Source organism: Pongo abelii, chromosome 5 (assembly GCF_028885655.2).
Source record: "Pongo abelii isolate AG06213 chromosome 5, NHGRI_mPonAbe1-v2.0_pri, whole genome shotgun sequence".
NCBI classification, from domain to species: domain Eukaryota; kingdom Metazoa; phylum Chordata; class Mammalia; order Primates; family Hominidae; genus Pongo; species Pongo abelii.
The window spans coordinates 170,326,670-170,340,019 of NC_071990.2; positions in this window are offsets into that span (position 1 = coordinate 170,326,670).

Consider the following 13,350-nt stretch of genomic DNA (forward strand, 5'->3'; position numbering starts at 1 on the left):
GTTTCACCATGTTGGCCAGGCTGCTCAGCTTGCTTTTTAAATTTTTAAAATAATTGCTTAAGATGCAGTTCACATACCATAAAACTCACCTAATTTAAGGTGTACAGTTCCAGTTTTTGGTATATTAACGAAGTTGTGATCACCACCCCCAAAAGAAACCCTGTTCTCATGGGTAGCTACCCCCATTCCCTCTCCCGCACCCACACACATAGAACCACCACCCCGCAGATTCTGGAAGTTCATGGAAATGGGGTCACATGCCAGGTGGTCTCTGTGGGGGCTCCTTACGGTGAGCGTTTTCAAGATGCGTCTGTGCTGCAGATTGCGTCAGAACTTTATTCCTTTGTGTGGCTAAATAATATTCCACTGCATGGCTGTGCCAAATTTTGTTTATCCATTCATCTGTTGATGACATGTGAGTTGTTCCATTTTTTAGCGATTACGAATAACGCTGCAAGGACATTCCTGTATGAGTTTTTGTGTGGCAATATGTTTTCATTATACCTAAGAGTGGAATGGCTGGATCGTAGGTGACTACTGTGCTTAACCTTGTGAGGAGCTGCCAGGCTGCTTTCCAAGTGGAATCCCAGCAGCCAGCGGGGTATGAGGGTTCCATTTTCTCCGTGTGCACACCAACCGCTGTCTTTAGTCCAGCAGATGTGAAGTGGTATCTCCCTGTGGTTTTGATTTGTGTTTCCCTGATGGCTAAGGACGTTGAGCATCTTTTCATGTGCTTGTTGTGTACTTCCTTTGGAGAACTGTCTATTCAGATCCTTGGCCCATTTTAAAATTTAGGTTGTCTTTTCGTTATTGAGATGTGAGTATTCATTATACAATTCCCTTATCAGACATGATTTGCACTTCCCTTATGAAATATATGATTGGCAAATAATTTTTCCATGTTGTGAGTTTTTTTCATGTTCTTGATAGTGTCCTTTGCAGCAAAAAATGTTTGTAATTTTGGTGAATTCCAGTTTATCTACTTTGTTGTTGTTGCTTATGCTTTGGGTGATCTAACAGAGCATTGTCTAATCCAAAGACAAAGTTTACAGCTATGATTTCTAAGATTTTGCTGTAGACTTAGCACTTACATTTAAGCCTTTGTTCTATTTTGCATTAATTTCTGTATGTGGTGTGAGGTAGGGGCCCCTTCTTTTACATACCCAGTTGTCCCAGTACCATTTGTTTAAAAGACAATTCTTTCCCTATTGAATTGTCTTGGGACCCTTGTTGAAAATCAGTTGATCCAGAAATCAGTTTCTGGTTTCTCAGTTCTGTTGCATTGGAATATATGTCCATTCTTATGCCAGTACCACACTGTTTCAATCATTGTAGCCTTGTAATAAGTTTTGAAGTCAGGAAATGTGAGTCCTCCAATTTTTTCTTTTCCAAGATTGTTTTGGCTGATCTGCGTCTTTTGATTCTTTTTTTTTTTTTTTTCTTCTTCTTCTTTTTGAGACAGGGCCTTGCTCTGTTGCCCAGGCTGGAGTGCAGTGGCGTGATCTCAGCTCACTGCAACCTCCATCTCCTGGGCTCAAGCAATTCTCCTGCCTCAGCCTCCCGAGTAGCTGTGATTACAGGTACATGCCACCATGCCTGGCTAATTTTTGTATTTTTAGTAGAGATGGTGCTTGGCCATGTTGGCCAGGCTGGTCTCTAACTCCTGACCTCAGGTGATCCGCCTGCCTGGCCTCCCAAATTACAGGTGTGAGCCGCTACTCCTGGCCAGTGTCTTTTGATTTCTATATGAATTTTAGGATCAGCTTGTCAATTTCAGCAAAGAAGCCATCTGGGATTTGGATGGGAATTGCAACTAAATTTATATACCTATTGCAGGTATTGCTACCTTAAGTTTAAATCTTCTGAACCATAAACATAGGATGTCTTTCCATTTATTTAGATCTTCATTAATTTCTTTCAACAGTGCTTTGTAGTTTTCAGCATAGAAGTCTTGTACTTGTTAAATTTATTTCTAAGTATTTTATTATTTTTGACACAATTGCACATGGAATTGTTTTCTAGTTTTATTTTCAGAACATTCATTGTTAGTGTATAAAAATTAAATATTGATTAGAAGGCCAGGCATAGTGGCACCCACCTGTAATCCCAGCACTTTGGGAGGCTGAGACACGTGGATCATTTGAGCTCAGGCATTCCAGAGCAGCCTGGGAAACATGGCGAAACCCTTCCTTTACCAAAAATACAAAAAATAGCCAGGGTATGGTGGCATGCACCTGTAGTTTCAGCTACTCAGGAGGGAGGCTGAGGCTAGAGGATCCATTGAACCCAGGAGGTCATGGTTACACTGAGCTGTGTTTGCACCACTGAATTCCAGCCAGACAACAGAGTGAGACCCTGTCTCAAAAAAAAAAAAAAAAAAGATTCTTGTGTATTGATTCCTACAACTTTGCTGAACTTGTTTATTAGTTCTAATAGTTGTGTGTGTGTGTGTGTGTGTGTGAATTTATTTGTACTTTCTACCTAGAAGCTCATGTCATCTGCAAATAGAGATAGTTTTACTGCTTTCTTTCCAGGATGGGTACCTTTTACTTCTTTTACCTGCCTAGTTGTTCTGGCTACAACATCTAACACCATGTTGAACAGAAAGGGTAAGAGAAAACATTCAGTCTTTCCTGTTAAGTATGACGTCAGCTGTGGGTTTGTCTTAGATGCCTTTTAAAGATAGAGAGAGATGAAGATAGTGACAGAGAGAGAGACAGACTGGAGGTGAGCCCTTTATCAGTTATGTCTTCTCCCTGTATGTGAGCTCTCTGAATAGTGTCCTTTGGTAAACAGAAGGTCTTAATTTTTACATAGTCTCATTTATTATTAATCTTTTTGTGCCCTTTTGAAGAAATGTTTACTCACCCAGGTTACTGAGGACATTACTTAATGCTGTCTTCTAGAAACCTTATCATTTTGCCTTTCTTATCTAGATCTATAATCCACCCAGAATGGCTTTTCATGTGCTGTATTTGGAGGAGGAGTCACAATTTACTGGTTTTCAAACACATATTCCAGTGCAATATTTATTGAAAAATCTTGTCCTTTTTGAACTCTTGCATGTTGCTGCCACCTTTGTCCTGAGTAAAATGTCTGTGTGTATTCCGGAATGTTCTGGATCTTCATCTCCGTGTGGCTAGTGCATCTGTTTGTTCTTGCACCTGTCATAATTGTTTTGTCTTTAAAAGAAATGCTGATATTTTGTAGAGCAAGTTCTCCCACCATGTTTTTCAAGGGTGTCTTGAATATCTTTGGTTCTTTGCTATATTACATAAATTTTAGAATCAGCAAGGAAATAAATACCAGAAGTCTACTGTATTTTGATAGGACTCCATTGACTCTGTAGTCCATCCGGGGAGAAATTACATCTTTACAATCTTGAACATTCTATTACTAATCCACGGACAAGGAATACCCCTTTATTTATAAAAGTTTTCTTCTTTTTCTTAATACTTTTAGGTTCGGGATACACAGGCAGATTTGTTGTACAGATGCACTGCATGCCACAGGGATTTGGCATCCAGGTAATAAGCATAGCACTGGATATATAGTTTTTCCTTCCTCACCCTTCTCCTACCCTCTACTCTCAAATTGGCCTTGGGGCCTGTTCTCTTCTTTATATGCACGTGTATCCGATGTTTAGCTCCCATTTATAAGTGAGAACATGTGGTATTTGGTTTTCTGTTCCTGTATTAGTTCACTTAGGATAATGGCCTCCAGCTCTATCCATGTTGCTGCAAAGGACATGATCTAGTTCTTTTTTATGTCTGCGTAGTGTTTTATGGTATGTATGTACATAGAGGTTTCTTTTAAAATCTTTAATTATTATTTTATAATTTTCTGTATAGAAAGATGTGGCAGTCTTGTAGAGCTCTTATTAGATTTGTCCCTACTTTCTTCTCCTTCTCCTTCTCCTTCTTTTCTGATGCTATTGTTACCAGAAAAGCGGTCTTGATTCAGACCCCAAGAGAGAGTTCTTGGATCCCATGCAGGAAGGAATTCAAGGTGAGTGGCAGAGTGCAGTGAAAGAAGCAAGTTTCTTAGATACTACTCCATTGCAGCATTTGAGTTTGATGTCCTCATACAGCAAATGGAGGAATGCACCTCTTCATTTTAAGTTTTTCTTATATGCAGTCTTGCTATGTAAAGTCTATGCTAAGCTGTGACTGTATGTGGGTGGGCTGACAGCGTGACAGAATTATTCTGTTGATTTAAAGAAAACTATTCTTGACATTTCAGTGTGTAAGTACATCGGAGCATTACTATAATTATCTTGAAGGCATATGTTGTTACAGGTATTGGGACATCTGGACTTTCTGTTGTGGTAGGAGTTTGTCTTGCAGGCATGACCAAGCTGTTTCCTTAGCTGTAAACATCTTAGGACCGTGAGGCAGGATGGGAGTTGGTTTTAAAATGGCGTTTCACTGGCTCTCCTGGGCTCCTGATTCCCTAATGCTATTGCAGTTACCTTTTTAAATTCATTTTATTTTGGTTGATGATAGATAAAAATACCAACAAAGAATCTAACAACTTTGCTAAACTCATTTATTCATTTGAATCATTTATCTAGAGATTCTTTGGGATTTTTTTCCATATACATTCATATCATCTGAGATTAATGGCAGTTTTATGTCTTTATTTCTGACCCTTAAATCTTTTATTCATTTTTCTTGCCTTATTTTAGTGGCTAGCACCCCAAGGAGAATGTTGAATGGTGATGCTATCACGCTTCCTTGTCCATGTGTCACTTTCAAGGACAGTGGGAAGCTTTACAATATTTCATCACTGAGACGATGGTGTGTGTGCTTTGAAGATGCCCTTGATGTGATTAATAAAATAATCATCTGTTCCTAGAATGATGTTGAATTTTATCAAAGGTATTTTCTAAGATATTGAGGGGATTAAAATATTTTTCTCCTTTTTTCCCTATTTATTTCATAAATTATGCTGATTGATTTGCAAATATAAAGCCAACCCTGCATTTCTGGAATAAATCAACCTGGTTATAACATATTGTCCCACTTATATATTGCTAGATTTAGTTGGGTAGTATTTGGTTTTAAAGTTTTGCATCTATATTCCCAAGGAGATTAGCTCATAATTCTCCTTTCTTGTCTTTTTCAAGTTTTCGGAATCAATAGTATGCTGACCTCATAGAGTGGAAGCATTCCCTCTTTCGATAGTCTATGCGAAAATGTGTAAGACCCATGCCGTTTTATTCTTAAATATTCGGCAGAATTTGTTAATGAAGCCATCTCTATCTGGGATTTTTGTGTGTAAAAATTTTAATTTTGAATACAAGCTTTTAAATAGTTGTGTAGTTATTCAGACTTTCTATTTTTTCATGTCAGTTTGTTGCAGATGTATTATTCCATAGGTTTTTGTTCCTTTTGTCCACGTTTTCAAGTGTGCTGGCATCGTGACCTGAGCTAGTATCTTCAGATGTCTTGTAATCTGCTGTGATGCCTCCTCACGTTTTTTCTGTCATTGGTTATTTGTGCTCTCTCTACATTTTGGCAATGGTTTCACAGTTTTATCAGTTCTCGAAGAAACAGCTATTGGCTTTGGTGGTCCTCTCTGTTGGTGTCTGCTGTCTAACTCATCCACGTGTGCTGTTTTCCTTCTCAACTTCCTTCTGCCTGTTTTCTGTGGGTGTGTTTCACTGGATTATTTCCTCTAATTTCTTAAAATGAGTTTTTGGCTTGCTGGTTTCTCTCTCCCTCATGGGCATAGCTCAGCTCTCATTGGAGGCCGTCAGGAGCTTGTTACTGGGTAAATATTGGGTCCTCTGTATCTTAGATTGTGTCATAGCATTGACTTGGAGGAGAACCGTGGGACCACTGCCTGCATGAACTGTGTCTCTTCCAGAGCTGTCTGGGGTGAAGGATGTAACTAGCTCTGTTAGCGTAGCCTCCAGAGGAAAGGCACTGATGCAATCTCAGTTTGAGTCCTAGAATGTGAGCTCGGTCAGGAATTCCAGTGATTGCATAGTCCTTTGTTCTGCCGTTGTCCCCTGTTCAGAAGGTCACAGGCAAAAAAACAGGTCTGGAAAAGTTAGACTTGGTTTATTTGTCTCAATTGTACTCTGCCCTTTTGTCATATAAATTTATGTTGATTGTAGGATATGCCGGATTTTTTGTACTCTCTCGTTCCTTTTCTCTCTCACACACACACAAGATGACATGCACTATCACAGGTGCCTCTGAGAAAGAGTTTGGGCTCAGGGAACATTTTTGAGGCCTCCACAAGGAGGACTAAGGGTCTTCACAATGATTTGTATGAAGGTCCCACCTCACTTCCAGATTGTGGCAATTTTACAATTTTACCAGCTTTCCGACTCCTTCACCCCACCTCCTGTTTCACTGGTCCTACCATTTACTTACCATAAACTTGGAATCCTTGCCCATTTTATCAGAGCTTTGTTTTTCTCTCCCTACAACGATAAAGAATCCCTCTTGGTGAAGGGAGGTCGGATTTTTCCTCTTCACGACTTCAACTGATTGGATGAGGGCCTCCCACATCAGGGAGGACAATTTGCTTTACTCAGAGTCCGCCGATGTAAATGTTAATCTTATCTGAAAACGCCCTCACAGAAACATCCGGAATAACATTTGACCAAATGCCCATGGCTCAGCATTAGGTTGACACATAAAATTAATCATCACACTTAGCATTTGGTAAACTTCAACATGAAAGGAGCTTTGTTCTTTGACTCTAGAAAAATTCTTCTCTATTTCTTTGATAATTTCTCCTTTTTATTTATCTCTTCTGTCTCCTTATTGCAACATTGTAATTCTCATTTGGACTTCCATGATTAAGCCTTTCTGATTTTATTTTTTCTGTCATATTTCCTATCTTACTTTTTGTTTTTGAATATTTTGTTCAATTTTGGCTTCCAGCACTTCTATTATTTTATTGATCATATTTTTAATTTTTAATAGGTCTTTGTTAGCCTCTGGGTCACGTTCATATTTTACAATTTTTATTTTGTGGATGCAATCGCTTCTTGAATCTCTCTCTGAATACTAATTTTCTGTTTGTATTTTCTAAATTACCCATGTTGTGTGATGTCTGCTTTTCTGTTTCTCTACCTTTGACTTTCTCTTCAAGGCTCACATAGTCAGGCGTGCATCTCCTTCTCATGCACCTCTTAAGCTCCACAGAGGTGACAGCAAGTCCAGCTCTGAGGGACAGGCCTTCTCCCCTCCTTTTCTTTTATCATCGTTAGAGGTTCCTAAAGTACACAATTTAGTCAATTATTACGTATCGCATAACTGTTACAGTTATAATTTGGAATACTAAATAGCAATGAAGAAAATGTTTATAAGATGCCAAGTGCCAGGAAGAAAAAACCGCACGTAAAATTGTAACTACATTATGACTATAAGTACATGTAAAGCATGCATGCCTGTCAGCAGGGTCCATTTAGAGGCATAAGAGAATTAAAACTTTTTTTTGTAAGTTTGCTGTGGCTGTGGGTCACTTTCTCTATTGGGTTAAGTTACTTTCTTGTTGATCACTTTACTTGTGCAGTAAGCCAACATTAATACGCACACCATTTATCAAATTAGAAAACATCTTTTTCCCCAATCAGATTGGCAGAGATCAAAAAGAATAACCATAATAATAACACCCATTGCTAGGGAGGAAATGTACCCTCTTGCAACAGACTGCTAGTGGGACTGCAAATCAGGAGAAAATTCCTGGAGGGCAATTCGGCAGAACGGTCAAAAGCCTTAAAATGAACATGCTCCTTGATTCACTTCTAGCAATTGTATTCTAAAGAACTGATCAGCAGAACATTCTAAGATGACTCTATAAGGCTGCTTATTTGAACACTCTTTATAATTGCAAAATTTGGAAGCAATCTGTGTAAGTACTTGGTTGAATAAATAATGATATATATGTAGAATAAATGAGATTATTAAAACTGATGCTCCAGAAAGTGATTTTTGGTCTTTAACCACTGTTTATAAGGATGCAACCTCATTAAATAAATAAATAAATAAACCTTACTGTTGTTTAAATATTAGCTATTAAACACCTGATATATTTAGGCTTTGTGGCCCCACCCGAACCTCATCTTGACTTGTAATCCCCAGGTGTTGGTGGGAGGTGATTGGATCATGGGGTTTCCCCCATGCTGTTTTCGTGATAATGAGTGGGTTCTCCCAAGAGCTGATGGTTTTATAAGTGGCTGGAAGTTCCTTCTTCATTCACTCTTCTCTCCCCTGGCACCTTGTGAAGAAAGGGCTGCTTCCCCTTCCGCCATGATGGTAAGTTTCCTGAGGCCTCCCCAGCCATGTGGAACTGTGAGTCAATTAAACCTCTTTTGTTTATAAATTACCCAGTCTTGGGTAGTATCTTTATAGCAGTGTAAAAACAGACTAATACCACATCAATAGCAAACTTCTTGAAAATACCGAGCTCCAACTAAGCAGTGTGCTATGGACTGGAATCGTCCAATGACCTCTCAGCCCTGGGTCACCAGGGACCCTTGTTCTGCCTGCTTCACTGCAGGGATCCCCAACAGGCCCTCCTGCTCCTGTGCTTTCCCCCACATGGCCTGTTTTGAACACAACAGTGGGTGTCAGACCTTGTCACTCCTCTGCTCAAAACCCTGGCATGGCCCCCAGCTTCACGCAGAGAAAAGCTGTAGGTTATGATGGCCCTTGAGACCCTCTTCCTTCGGACCCCTTCTCCTCCCCTTGTCTCATCTCACTCCCTGCATCTGCTGTTTCTCAGATGCCCGAGACCTTTGCACATGCTGTGCCATCTTCTGGGAGGGCTCCCGTCCACCCTGCAGCCTCCTGAGCCCTCCCTCCATGCTGTGCCCTCTTCTGGGAGGGTTCCCGTCCACTCTGCAGCCTCCTGAGCCCTCACCTGCACTGTTGTTTTCACAGCACATTATCTCCTCACACACTTCATAGTTTGCGTTTTTAAAATGATGATTACTCGTTGTTTGTCCTTCCCCACTAGACTGTAAGAGTGGTGCTATTAGAGACCTTTGGTTTTTTTACTGGTGTATTTTAGACACTTAGAACAATATACTTGGTTTGAGGTAGCTGTCTAGTAATATTTGCTGCATAAAGACATGGTAATTGGTTCGTCATTGAGCTCAAAGAACATTTAAAAACTGCACCGTGGTCTTTTACATCATCTCCTGTGTTGTATAATTTTTTAAATATTATGAAGTGTTTTTATTACAAAATAATATACAATATGCAATAGATATTAAGGAAAATTTGATGTCTTCTCTCCATAGTCCTTGAGTCAAGCCTTCCTTACATATTTTATTGTGTAGTCTTTCACAAATCTATCTCTCTATCTACCTATCATCTATCACTTCTGTACTCACACTATACACTCATACTGTACATATAACTCTATAGTTTCATCTTTTAATAAAGAATAGACATTTTAATAAAAAATCATAAACATTTAATAAAAAGTGTTTCCTTACATGATATACTTCAATCATTTTTCTACTGATGAACATTCAGTTGTTGGTTTTTTCCCACTGTGTATAGCAATGCTACCAAGCACATACGTATCACCTTAGTGCCTTTGGTTTTATTGCCATAGGCTGTATTCTCTAAGATGGGATTCCTGATGTCAGTGGGCATGTGTATTTTTATTTTATTATTGTGCAATTATTTCTCCTTGTTGCTGTAACAAGCAATGTGTTATAGGGCTAACTCCACACCCAATATGTTGCTGACACCAATGTCATCATTTTACAACCTTTTTCCCCTGGATTTGAGTCGTATATAAACGGCATCTCAGTATTTATTCAGCATGTGGTGCCGTGACTTGCAGTGAGTTTGAGCACCTTTACATGTGTACATCAGCAAGCTCTGTGTCTTTCACTGGGAATCGTGTACACATATCGTTCTTTTCATTGTTTAAATATTATTAATTTGTGCGATCTTGTTATAGATTCAGGTTACTACCAGTTTTCTGCCATGTGTGTTACACATATTTTTCCCCAATCTATCTTTTTCCACAGCTTTGTGGTAACTTTGACTTATCAGCACGTAATTCTTTTCCTTTTTTAAATGTGTGTCATGACTCCTGTGCCATCATAAAGTTTTCTCCCATTTCAACATGAAGGCAATGCTTTGGCACATTTTATTCTGATATTACACATGTTCTAATATTAAATGTATATCTCTCATTCACGCAGAATTTCTTTTTGCATGTGGTGTGATGTAGGAGTCTAGTATCTTTCCCATGTGGTTGATTATTCTGGCACCGTGGCCACTGGGCTACATGGACTCCCCGTCCCTGCTGCTTTGACCTGCTCTCAATATTGCACGACGTTTGCATGCCTGGCACTGTCCTTGGATTCTGCAGCCTCTGCTGATGACCTGTTTCTTCTCTCCTCATACTGATCACTCACTCTGGCATCTCAGGATGGCATTCACTAAAGTACATGGATATTGTTGACATGGAAAATTGTTCATAAATTTTTTTTAGGACAAAAGACCAGATTAGAAAACATTGGCTTAATTAAAAATTGTGCGTGTTTTCATGTGTGTGTGTGTGCGTGTGGTGTACGCGGGTATTTTGTGCATAGAAAGATGTGAAACATTGCACATTTACAATGTTAATACTAGTTACATATGGGTAAATCATTAAATCATTAAATGTGTCATTAAATCAAAAGTTAAAAATTAGTGACTCTCCTTGAAGTAGAAAATAAAGCCACCAACTTCATCCAGTCTTCAGGCCTCACATCTGTGAGTAGTCAAGAGAAATTTTAAAGTGGGAGAAGTTATAGGTACTCCTCATCTAAAACTCGATAAACACTAGAGCAGCTTATTTAGTTTTATTAAAGGAAATGGCTGTTAATAAAGTTACAGCAAATATATCCAACTTCTCTGCATGACAAAGCAACCATATGAAGTTCATAATTATTTTACTGCTAAAGGCACATTGGGATTATGCTGGTAGGTGCTGCCTAAGTTCATCAGTCAGCAGATGACTTTCCTTTATGTATAAAAGAATGTCACAAAATATTATCAGAAGCTCATAATTTCCCCCCGTAGACTTCGTGGTAGGACTTCGGCGTGTCTACGGCTCAGGTGGTGGCGGTTACTTCGTGGTAGGACCTTGGCGTGTCTACGGCTCAGGTGGTGGCGGTTACTTCGTGGTAGGACTTCGGCGTGTCTACGGCTCAGGTGGTGGCGGTTACAGTCATTTGGCTCCATCTTCGTTTGGTTCCTGGGCATGGAATTCTGTTGCATGCAGCTGTTCGTTGAGAACAATGGGAGTCGCCTCCCTGTAGGGCGAGGAGACGCTGCTAATGGATTGTGTAATTCACAGCTCCACGTGATTCCAACTACCTGCTTAAGAAGGGGAATGAGAGCTCTGCCTTAAGGCGGTGACATGTAAATGGTACAAGCTGTGAAACGTACTCAGAGATGGAGCTGCCGTGCACCTCTGCCAGCAGGACGTTCAGCACACACGCTTCTTCACGGGCTGCTTGTGGCTGGTGACATTTCAGTTGTCTGATGTGCCCCACATTTGATATAATAGAGATTTTAAACATAATGGATGTTTTACTTTGTTTTGCAAAACTAAAAGGATGATTTACTAAGTCTGAAGTCATATTTAAACCATTACTTTTATATGAGTTTCCCAAGGTATCTTAATGTTTGAGGTGACTGATGAATTTTACATAGTTTGGTTTTTCAGTATATACTGTAGATTTAAAGATTTGGGAGTAAAACTTGCCATCGTCCTGTCTCTAGAGAGCAGCAAAAAGATGGGACATTTGCACAAGAAGTTCCACTGAACTTCAAAGAAATTTCCCCCAAGAAAGGAGGGGGTCACTCCCATGGATTAGTATTAAGATTGAACTTTTTTGACACGTGTTATATATTTGTACACCTTCTCTGGTATTATCTGTTTAAATATTTATCAAAAATTTACTCGAGATATTTATTATTGGTATGTAAGAGCTCTGTATTAAAGTTACAGGAGAGGATGTCAAAAATAACATGAAATAGAGGAAATCTGTGGCCACTCCTTGTAAGGGGTAGAGCTCAGTAATGTGTGAGGTCACTAGCAATAAAAAATTAGCACCAAAATCTTGTTCATTGTGAGGACCCTAAGTGATTGAGAGGAAATTAAATTACAGAAGGATTAATTTCTTTACATGTGAATTATGTATTTTAGAAAGAAGCTTATTGAAGTTCATGGAGATAAAAACGAGCGTTGATGCTTAGGCCAGGGAGGGCAGTGCCTTCCAGTGGTCTGAGCAGTTGCAGGAGAGACACAGACCACAGGTTCACTTGCAGATGCACACACACCCCACAGGGGGCAGCAAGTCCCGGAAAGTAGCACACACTGTTTCCACCATTTTTATATTATATAAACTGCAGTACCATTAACAAGCAGACACTCAGTTATGACTACAAAGTAAGGATACACCTTAATCTTTGAGAAATAATAAACTTTTGGGGGAATATTTGTAATTGTATAAGTGTAACTGTTAAATAATTTTGTATTGGATTAAATGAATATTTATTCTACTGTTGTCATATACCTGGTGTTATTAGCCATTCTCGCATTGCTATGAAGAGATACCTGAGGCTGGGTAATTTTTAAGGAAAAGAGGTTTAGTTTATAAGGAAAAGAAGAGGTTTCCTCCACAGGCTATGCAGGAGGCATGGTGGCATCTGCTTCTGGGGAGGCTTTAGGGAGCTTTCATTCATGGTGGAAGGCAAAGCTGGAGCAGGACCTAGAGAGAGAGGCAGGAGGTGCCATGCCCTTTAAACAGCCAGATCTCCTGAGAACTCCCTCAAGAGAACAGCATGGAGGGGAGGGCGCTAAGGAATTCTTGGAGGATCCACCCCTGTGATCCAGCTCCTCCCAGCAGCCCCACCTCCAACACTGGGGGTTACACTTGAATGTGAGATTTGGGCGGAGGCACAGACCCACACCGTATCACCTAGTATGGGAGTTTGGTGATTATTCTTGTGTATGCTTTAGATCATATAATTAAAAGAAGCAGTTATGTTAGCTCTCTACCTCTGAACTAAGTAATTCAGGAATATTTATGGTGTATAGTCCTCATACCTTAGTTCTAACCACCACCATTCTTAGGCGCGCATCCTCGCTGTGGTCTGTGGGGTGGGCTGGCGCAGGTGGCTCCCATTGGATGGGAGGGGGACGCTCACTGTTCCTCATCATCTGTAACTGTTCTGTGGCCTTACATGGCTTCTGCATTCCGCTTGCAACAAATCCTGCTGACTGACTGAAGAAATAAGATGATTTAGAGGTTAGGAGACCTTTCTACAATTACACAACAAGATTAATGATAATTGCTATGGAACTGCT